This window comes from Staurois parvus, unplaced genomic scaffold (genome assembly GCF_062004578.1).
Source record: "Staurois parvus isolate SC_StPar_1 unplaced genomic scaffold, SC_StPar_1.0 ptg002941l, whole genome shotgun sequence".
NCBI lineage: Eukaryota > Metazoa > Chordata > Amphibia > Anura > Ranidae > Staurois > Staurois parvus.
The window spans coordinates 19710-30000 of record NW_028320737.1 but is presented as its reverse complement, the minus strand read 5'-3'; the positions used below and the strand labels follow the sequence as shown (position 1 = coordinate 30000).

Genomic DNA, 10291 nt, shown 5'->3' with positions numbered 1-10291 from the left:
CTATTAAGGGATCGAGTTGGAGGAGCTAGTTGCTTTAGCACTTGTGAGTAGAGAACCTGACTGATGCCCCTGCAGAGGTGTACCTCATGGTCTACAGCTATGAGACTCTTTAATCTCATGGTCCCCAGCTATGAGACTTTTATATCTCATGGTCCCCAGCTATGAGACTTTTATATCTCATGGTCCCCAGCTATGAGACTTTTATATCTCATGGTCCCCAGCTATGAGACTTTTATATCTCATGGTCCCCAGCTATGAGACTTTTATATCTCATGGTCCCCAGCTATGAGACTTTTATATCTCATGGTCCCCAGCTATGAGACTTTTATATCTCATGGTCCCCAGCTATGAGACTTTTATATCTCATGGTCCCCAGCTATGAGACTTTTATCTCATGGTCCCCAGCTATGAGACTCTTTTATCTCATGGTCCCCAGCTATGAGACTCTTTTATCTCATGGTCCCCAGCTATGAGACTCTTTTATCTCATGGTCCCCAGCTATGAGACTCTTTTATCTCATGGTCCCCAGCTATGAGACTTTTATCTCATGGTCCCCAGCTATGAGACTTTTATCTCATGGTCCCCAGCTATGAGACTTTTATCTCATGGTCCCCAGCTATGAGACTTTTATATCTCATGGTCCCCAGCTATGAGACTTTTATATCTCATGGTCCCCAGCTATGAGACTTTTATATCTCATGGTCCCCAGCTATGAGACTTTTATATCTCATGGTCCCCAGCTATGAGACGTTTATATCTCATGGTCCCCAGCTATGAGACGTTTATATCTCATGGTCCCCAGCTATGAGACGTTTATATCTCATGGTCCCCAGCTATGAGACGTTTATATCTCATGGTCCCCAGCTATGAGACGTTTATATCTCATGGTCCCCAGCTATGAGACGTTTATATCTCATGGTCCCCAGCTATGAGACGTTTATATCTCATGGTCCCCAGCTATGAGACGTTTATATCTCATGGTCCCCAGCTATGAGACGTTTATATCTCATGGTCCCCAGCTATGAGACGTTTATATCTCATGGTCCCCAGCTATGAGACGTTTATATCTCATGGTCCCCAGCTATGAGACGTTTATATCTCATGGTCCCCAGCTATGAGACGTTTATATCTCATGGTCCCCAGCTATGAGACGTTTATATCTCATGGTCCCCAGCTATGAGACGTTTATATCTCATGGTCCCCAGCTATGAGACGTTTATATCTCATGGTCCCCAGCTATGAGACGTTTATATCTCATGGTCCCCAGCTATGAGACGTTTATATCTCATGGTCCCCAGCTATGAGACGTTTATATCTCATGGTCCCCAGCTATGAGACGTTTATATCTCATGGTCCCCAGCTATGAGACGTTTATATCTCATGGTCCCCAGCTATGAGACGTTTATATCTCATGGTCCCCAGCTATGAGACGTTTATATCTCATGGTCCCCAGCTATGAGACGTTTATATCTCATGGTCCCCAGCTATGAGACGTTTATATCTCATGGTCCCCAGCTATGAGACGTTTATATCTCATGGTCCCCAGCTATGAGACGTTTATATCTCATGGTCCCCAGCTATGAGACTTTTTTTTTATCTCATGGTCCCCAGTTGTGAGAGCTAGACTGTGCTACCTTTTACTAAGAGAAGAGTGTCCACAGTCAACTGACCTTAAGGCCTGGCTCACACCAATGCGTTTTTAGTGCATTGTGCAGAAATGCACTACAGTCCATTTAACATGGTTTCCTGTGGGAAAAGTTCACATCCATGCGTTTTCAGCCGCTGTGTTTCTGGAAATGGTCAGGCCCTTATTTTTTCCCCCACAGCAGATTGCTTTTTTGGGTACAATAGACTTCAATGGTACTACACCAGAGACGCAAGTGATGTGTTTTTTATGTGTTTTGCATTTTTTGGCCAATAGGAAAGTATTTAATGCGACTTTGATGCGACTTTACACTCTCTGACACTCAAAGTCGCATCAAAGTAGTGCAGGAACCGTTTCAATGTAGCAGTGACTTTGAAAGGGTTCCTATACTACTTTGATGCAACTTTTGAGTGCTGAAGTCGCTTCAAAGTTGCATTCAATACTTTCCTATCGGCACAAGAAAAGCAAAATGTGTGTTAAAAAACGCCATCACGTATTGGTATGAACGAGGCCTAAGTATTTAGGAATTTCCCATACCCCCTTATCCCTCTCTTTTTAATATTTCTTCAGCAATAAAACTTAAGCCCCCCCCCGCTAGACTGTTTAAAGGAGCCGGAGTGAATGGACTGCAGCTTGTGTGACTGGCAACTTCTGTACTATATAGGAAGAAACCCGTCCAGTTCTATTGCAGGCCATACATGGTTCACATTCCAAACGATTTTTCGTCCGAAAATCGAAAACTTTGTTCGCTCGGTAATTTGATGGCGCCATCAATGATTTTGAAAATCGACTGACCTATAAAGTTCACCCCATATAACAGGCGAAACTTCTGTTCCTTCCAGGTCACGGCTCATGCGCATATTCTTTTCGGAAAAACTATCGTACGATTTGACCATCATTGAGTCGAAAATCGGTCGTTTTTCACGAATTTTCTAACATGTCCGATCACCAAAAAAAAGGGGAAGAACTACAAAAATCGTCCGGTGCCATTGACCCACTAACAGAGCGAAAAATCGGCTGATTGTTCTTAGGTCCGATTTTTGGACGAAAAATTGGTCGAATTTTGACCCATGTATGGCCGGCCTTAGCGGCTCCTTCAGGGGTAGCTATACAATAATAATGTCACAGCCGTCATAATGATCACATGATTGGAAACCACATTTATTGGTTGCCAACTGCTAGAGGCAGTGTGGTCTCACAGCTGGGGAGGGTACGCCTGTGCACGCTCCCAGCCATCAAATAGAGGAACATAGACTGGAGTCCCATGTCTGAGAACTTGATTCTGCAGATTGGGAATGTGTGCGGGTTAAAATGTAGCGGTTAGGTTTCTGTTAAAGTGGAACTAAACTGTATCCGATCACCACAAACTGAAAACGCTGTTTAAATTATTTTTATATGGGCAGCACAGTGGCTAAATGGTTAGCACTATCGCCTGGCAGTACTAGGGTCGTTGGTTCGAATCCCAACAACGGCACCACCTGCCTGGAGTTTGCATCTGCTCCCTGTGCCTGCGTGGGTTTCCTCCGGGTATTCCGTTTTTCCTCACACACTCCAAAGACATGCTGGTAGGTTAATTAGCTCCTGTCTAAATTGTCCCTAGTATGTGTATGAATGTGAGTTAGGGATCTTTGACTGTACGCCCCCTGAGGGTTAGGGACTGATGTGAATTTACAATATATATATATATATATATATTATATATTTAAAGCGCTGCATAAATTGACGGCGTTGTATAAGTACCTGAAATAAATAAAATAAAATATATTCCAAAAAAACTCATCCATCCATGTCATCATGTTTTATTTTGTTGTGAAATCACTTTTGAAAAACCTTCCCTAGCATTTCTAGCTGCATGTTGAATAAGGGCAGATGATTCATGTAGCAGTTACTGCCAGGAATCAATCTGCCCTTACCTCAGGCATACTGGCAGGAGGATGTGCTTAGTGGAGATACAGTCAGGTCCATAAATATTGGGACATCAACACAATTCTAACATTTTTGGCTCTATACACCACCACAATGGATTTGAAATGAAACGAACAAGATGTGCTTTAACTGCAGACTGTCAGCTTTAATTTGAGGGTATTTACATCCAAATCAGGTGAACGGTGTAGGAATTACAACAGTTTGCATATGTGCCTCCCACTTCTTAAGGGACCAAAAGTAATGGGACAATTGGCTTCTCAGCTGTTCCATGGCCAGGTATGTGTTATTCCCTCATTATCCCAATTACAATGAGCAGATAAAAGGTCCAGAGTTCATTTCAAGTGTACTATTTGCATTTGGAATCTGTTGCTGTCAACTCTCAAGATGAGATCCAAAGAGCTGTCACTATCAGTGAAGCAAGCCATCGTTAGGCTGAAAAAACAAAACAAACCCATCAGAGAGATAGCAAAAACATTAGGCGTGGCCAAAACAACTGTTTGGAACATTCTTAAAAAGAAGGAACGCACCGGTGAGCTCAGCAACACCAAAAGACCGGGAAGACCACGGAAAACAACTGTGGTGGATGACCAAAGAATTATTTCCCTGGTGAAGAAAACACCCTTCACAACAGTTGGCCAGATCAAGAACACTCTCCAGGAGGTAGGTGTATGTGTGTCAAAGTCAACAATCAAGAGAAGACTTCACCAGAGTGAATACAGAGGGTTCACCACAAGATGTAAACCATTGGTGAGCCTCAAAAACAGGTAGGCCAGATTAGAGTTTGCCAAACGACATCTAAAAAGCCTTCACAGTTCTGGAACAACATCCTATGGACAGATGAGACCGACATCAACTTGTACCAGAGTGATGGGAAGAGAAGAGTATGGAGAAGGAAAGGAACTGCTCATGATCCTAAGCATACCACCTCATCAGTGAAGCATGGTGGTGGTAGTGTCATGGCGTGGGCATGTATGGCTGCCAATGGAACTGGTTTTCTTGTATTTATTGATGATGTGACTGCTGACAAAAGCAGCAGGATGAATTCTGAAGTGTTCCCAGCAATATTATCTACTCATATTCAGCCAAATGCTTCAGAACTCATTGGACGCTTCACAGTGCAGATGGACAATGACCCAAAGCATACTGCAAAAGCAACCAAAGAGTTTTTAAGGGAAAGAAGTGGAATGTTATGCAATGGCCAAGTCAATCACCTGACCTGAATCCGATTGAGCGTGCATTTCACTTGCTGAAGACAAAACTGAAGGGAAAATGCCCCAAGAACAAGCAGGAACTGAAGACAGTTGCAGTAGAGGCCTGGCAGAGCATCACCAGGGATGAAACCCAGCGTCTGGTGATGTCTATGCGTTCCAGACTTCAGGCTGTAATTGACTGCAAAGGATTTGCAACCAAGTATTAAAAAGTGAAAGTTTGATTTATGATTATTATTCTGTCCCATTACTTTTGGTCCCTTAAGAAGTGGGAGGCACATATGCAAACTGTTGTAATTCCTACACCGTTCACCTGATTTGGATGTAAATACCCTCAAATTAAAGCTGACAGTCTGCAGTTAAAGCACATCTTGTTCATTTCATTTCAAATCCATTGTGGTGGTGTATAGAGCCAAAAATGTTAGAATTGTGTAGATGTCCCAATATTTATGGACCTGACTGTAACTCCTCCTACAGAGGAAAGAAAAAAAAAATGCCCAAGAAGACTCCTGGAATATTTGACATAATTTTGGCCTAGGTCAGAAACCAGGAAGCAACTGAAGAAATGTCAAAAAGAAAAAAAAAAGTAAATATAGCGTAAGGGTTAACCACTTCCCAAACGCCCTATAGCAGAACTACTGCTCATATATATATATATATATATATATATATATATATATATATATATATTTCTGGGTAGGGGGCGTGCACGCACCCTACCCACGCCTCCATTGGCGGCTAAAGCTGTTGATCACTAGGTCCCGGCTGCAGATTCCTCCCATCACTCCGCGATTGCTGAGGAACACTGATGGGGGAGAGGACTCTATGTAAACAATACAGATCTCTGTCAGCTCTAGCGTGCTGCTTTGTATTGCTCTGCATAGCAGACAGCATGCCTCCCTAGTACAGCACACAGTTATCCCTTTGATCGCCCCAGATGTTAACCCCTTCCTACCCAGTGTCTTTAGTACAGTGTCAGTGCTTTTTATTAGCACTGATCACTGTATTATGCAGGCCATAGATGGGTCGAAAATCGGACGATTTTCGGATCGTTAGTGGGCTATTTGTTCAGCCGTCTTTCGGTATTTTGGCCGTTTTTTTTTTTAATCGGGAAAGTTGGAAAAAAATCGGCCGATTTTTGCGGCAATAATGGGCTAATCGGCCGATTTTTTTTACCGATAAAAAATCTGCGCATGAGCAGTGACCTGCAAGAGGAAGACAAAAAGAAGAGGAAGAAGAAGAGGATGAAGAAGAAGAGGATGATGATGATGAAGAAGAAGAGGATGATGATGATGAAGAAGAAGAGGATGATGATGAAGAAGAGGATGATGAAGAAGTAGAAGAAGAGGATGATGATGAAGAAAAAGAAGAGGATGATGATGATGAAGTAGTAGAAGAAGAAGAGGATGATGATGAAGTAGTAGTAGTAGAAGAAGATGAAGAGGATGATGATGATGAAGAAGTAGAAGAGGATGATGACGATGAAGAAAAAGAAGAGGATGATGATGAAGAAGAAGTAGTAGTAGTAGAAGAAGAAGAGGATGATGATGAAGAAGAAGAGGATGATGACGAAGATGAGGATGATGATGACGAAGAAGAAGAGGATGACGATGATGAAGTAGAAGAAGAAGAGGATGATGATGAAGAAGAAGTAGGAGAAGAAGAGGATAATGATGAAGAAGTAGAAGAAGAGGATGATGATGAAGAGGAGGAGGAGGATGATGATGAAGAGGAGGAGGAGGAGGATGATGATGAAGAAGAGGATGATGATGATGAAGTAGAAGAAGAGGATGACGATGAAGTAGAAGAAGAGGATGATGATGATGATGAAGAAGAGGATGATGATGATGAAGTAGAAGAAGATGATCATGAAGTAGTAGAAGAAGAAGAGGATGATGATGATGAAGAAGAGGATGATGATGAAGAAGGAGAAGAAGAAGGATGAAAAATAAGAGGAATTCCAGTCCGTCAAAAAGTGTCTCTGCAGAGAGCTCCGCTATTTCTTTGACAGTTCTTTGACATTTACAGAGGTTGCAACATTGTATCTATTTGTTTCCAAATAAAAACATCTGTATCCTAAATGGATACAAATAGATACAATGTTGCAACCTCTGTAAATGTCAAAGAACTGTCAAAGAAATAGCGGAGCTCTCTGCAGAGACACTTTTTGCCAGCTGTAGCCGGGATGAAAATCGGCCGATATTTATTTATTTATTTATTTATTTATTTTTTTTTTTTTACCATTGGTGGTAACGTCAGCCACTTGAACGACCGATTTTTCGTTTTTTTAAAAGAAAAATCGGCCGATTTTCGACCCATCTATGGCCTGCATTAGTGTCACTGTGGATGTCAGTGACAGTTAACCAGTTCCCTCCCAGTGTCAATGCCCAACGCAGCCACGCTGTAAGTCGCTGATCACTGCCATTACTAGTGTTGAAAAAAATAAATTCCAGTATCTATACCGCCATTTGTAGACGCTATAACATTCATGTAAACCAGCGGTTCTCAACCTGGGGGTCGCGACCCCTTTGGGGGTCGAACGACCATTTCCCAGGGGTCGCCTAAGACCATCGGAAAACATATTTCCGATGGTCTTAGGAACCGAGACACCGCTGCTCTGTCTCGCGATCTGTGGGCGGGATGATATGCTGCCCCTGTAACCTGGCCACACCTCCGGGATCACTCAACAGCTCCGCCTCCTCGCCGCTGATTGGCCACCGGAACTCAGGAGAGGCACACAGGCGGCCAATCACCGGCGAGGAGGTGGAGCTTGGAGAGGAGGAGCCGAGCGGCAGAGCGCGCAGATCGAAGAAGATCGAGGGAGCTGCAGGACCGAGTGAAGAGGAGAGAGGCCAGAGAAGGAAGACAGCTGACAGGTAAGTGCAAATTTTGCTTCTGCAGGCTGTAGATGGGAGAGGGAGAGAGCGAGCCCAGGCTGGAGCAGGGGTCAGCAAGGTAAGTATCATTGGTGTCAGTGGGAGGAATAGTGCCCCATCATTTGTGTCACTAATACCAACGATGGGGCACTATTCCTCCCCCCACTGACACCAATGATAGGCACTATTCCTCCCCCCACTGACACCAACGATGGGGCACTATTCCTCCCACTGACACCAACGATGGGGCACTATTCCTCCCCCCACTGACACCAACGATGGGGCGCTATTCCTCCCCCCACTGACACCAACAATGGGGCGCTATTCCTCCCCCCACTGACACCAACGATGGGGCGCTATTCCTCCCCCCACTGACACCAACGATGGGGCGCTATTCCTCCCCCCACTGACACCAACGATGGGGCGCTATTCCTCCCCCCACTGACACCAACGATGGGGCGCTATTCCTCCCCCCACTGACACCAACGATGGGGCGCTATTCCTCCCCCCACTGACACCAACGATGGGGCGCTATTCCTCCCCCCACTGACACCAACGATGGGGCGCTATTCCTCCCCCCACTGACACCAACGATGGGGCGCTATTCCTCCCCCCACTGACACCAACGATGGGGCGCTATTCCTCCCCCCACTGACACCAACGATGGGGCGCTATTCCTCCCCCCACTGACACCAACGATGGGGCGCTATTCCTCCCCCCACTGACACCAACGATGGGGCGCTATTCCTCCCCCCACTGACACCAGCGATGGGGCGCTATTCCTCCCCCCACTGACACCAGCGATGGGGCGCTATTCCTCCCCCCACTGACACCAGCGATGGGGCGCTATTCCTCCCCCCACTGACACCAGCGATGGGGCGCTATTCCTCCCCCCACTGACACCAGCGATGGGGCGCTATTCCTCCCCCCACTGACACCAGCGATGGGGCGCTATTCCTCCCCCCACTGACACCAGCGATGGGGCGCTATTCCTCCCCCCACTGACACCAGCGATGGGGCGCTATTCCTCCCCCCACTGACACCAGCGATGGGGCGCTATTCCTCCCCCCACTGACACCAGCGATGGGGCGCTATTCCTCCCCCCACTGACACCAGCGATGGGGCGCTATTCCTCCCCCCACTGACACCAGCGATGGGGCGCTATTCCTCCCCCCACTGACACCAGCGATGGGGCGCTATTCCTCCCCCCACTGACACCAGCGATGGGGCGCTATTCCTCCCCCCACTGACACCAGCGATGGGGCGCTATTCCTCCCCCCACTGACACCAGCGATGGGGCGCTATTCCTCCCCCCACTGACACCAACGATGGGGCGCTATTCCTCCCCCCACTGGCACCAACGATGGGGCGCTATTCCTCCCCCCACTGGCACCAACGATGGGGCGCTATTCCTCCCCCCACTGGCACCAACGATGGGGCGCTATTCCTCCCCCCACTGGCACCAACGATGGGGCGCTATTCCTCCCCCCACTGGCACCAACGATGGGGCGCTATTCCTCCCCCCACTGGCACCAACGATGGGGCGCTATTCCTCCCCCCACTGGCACCAACGATGGGGCGCTATTCCTCCCCCCACTGGCACCAACGATGGGGCGCTATTCCTCCCCCCACTGACACCAACGATGGGGCGCTATTCCTCCCCCCACTGACACCAACGATGGGGCGCTATTCCTCCCCCCACTGACACCAACGATGGGGCGCTATTCCTCCCCCCACTGACACCAACGATGGGGCGCTATTCCTCCCCCCACTGACACCAACGATGGGGCGCTATTCCTCCCCCCACTGACACCAACGATGGGGCGCTATTCCTCCCCCCACTGACACCAACGATGGGGCGCTATTCCTCCCCCCACTGACACCAACGATGGGGCGCTATTCCTCCCCCCACTGACACCAACGATGGGGCGCTATTCCTCCCCCCACTGACACCAACGATGGGGCGCTATTCCTCCCCCCACTGACACCAACGATGGGGCGCTATTCCTCCCCCCACTGACACCAACGATGGGGCGCTATTCCTCCCCCCACTGACACCAACGATGGGGCGCTATTCCTCCCCCCACTGACACCAACGATGGGGCGCTATTCCTCCCCCCACTGACACCAACGATGGGGCGCTATTCCTCCCCCCACTGACACCAACGATGGGGCGCTATTCCTCCCCCCACTGACACCAACGATGGGGCGCTATTCCTCCCCCCACTGACACCAACGATGGGGCGCTATTCCTCCCCCCACTGACACCAACGATGGGGCGCTATTCCTCCCCCCACTGACACCAACGATGGGGCGCTATTCCTCCCCCCACTGACACCAACGATGGGGCGCTATTCCTCCCCCCACTGACACCAACGATGGGGCGCTATTCCTCCCCCCACTGACACCAACGATGGGGCGCTATTCCTCCCCCCACTGACACCAACGATGGGGCGCTATTCCTCCCCCCACTGACACCAACGATGGGGCGCTATTCCTCCCCCCACTGACACCAACGATGGGGCGCTATTCCTCCCCCCACTGACACCAACGATGGGGCGCTATTCCTCCCCCCACTGACACCAACGATGGGGCGCTATTCCTCCCCCCACTGACACCAACGATGGGGCGCTATT

General features: G+C 48.1%; 1 protein-coding gene across 1 annotated transcript in view; it reads left to right on the top strand.

Annotated features, from left to right (window-relative positions):
- LOC149428897 (methyl-CpG-binding domain protein 2-like) overlaps nt 1-10291 on the top strand; it is a 33498-nt gene that overhangs the window by 4232 nt on the left and 18975 nt on the right. The gene's annotated exons all lie outside the window — the stretch shown is intronic.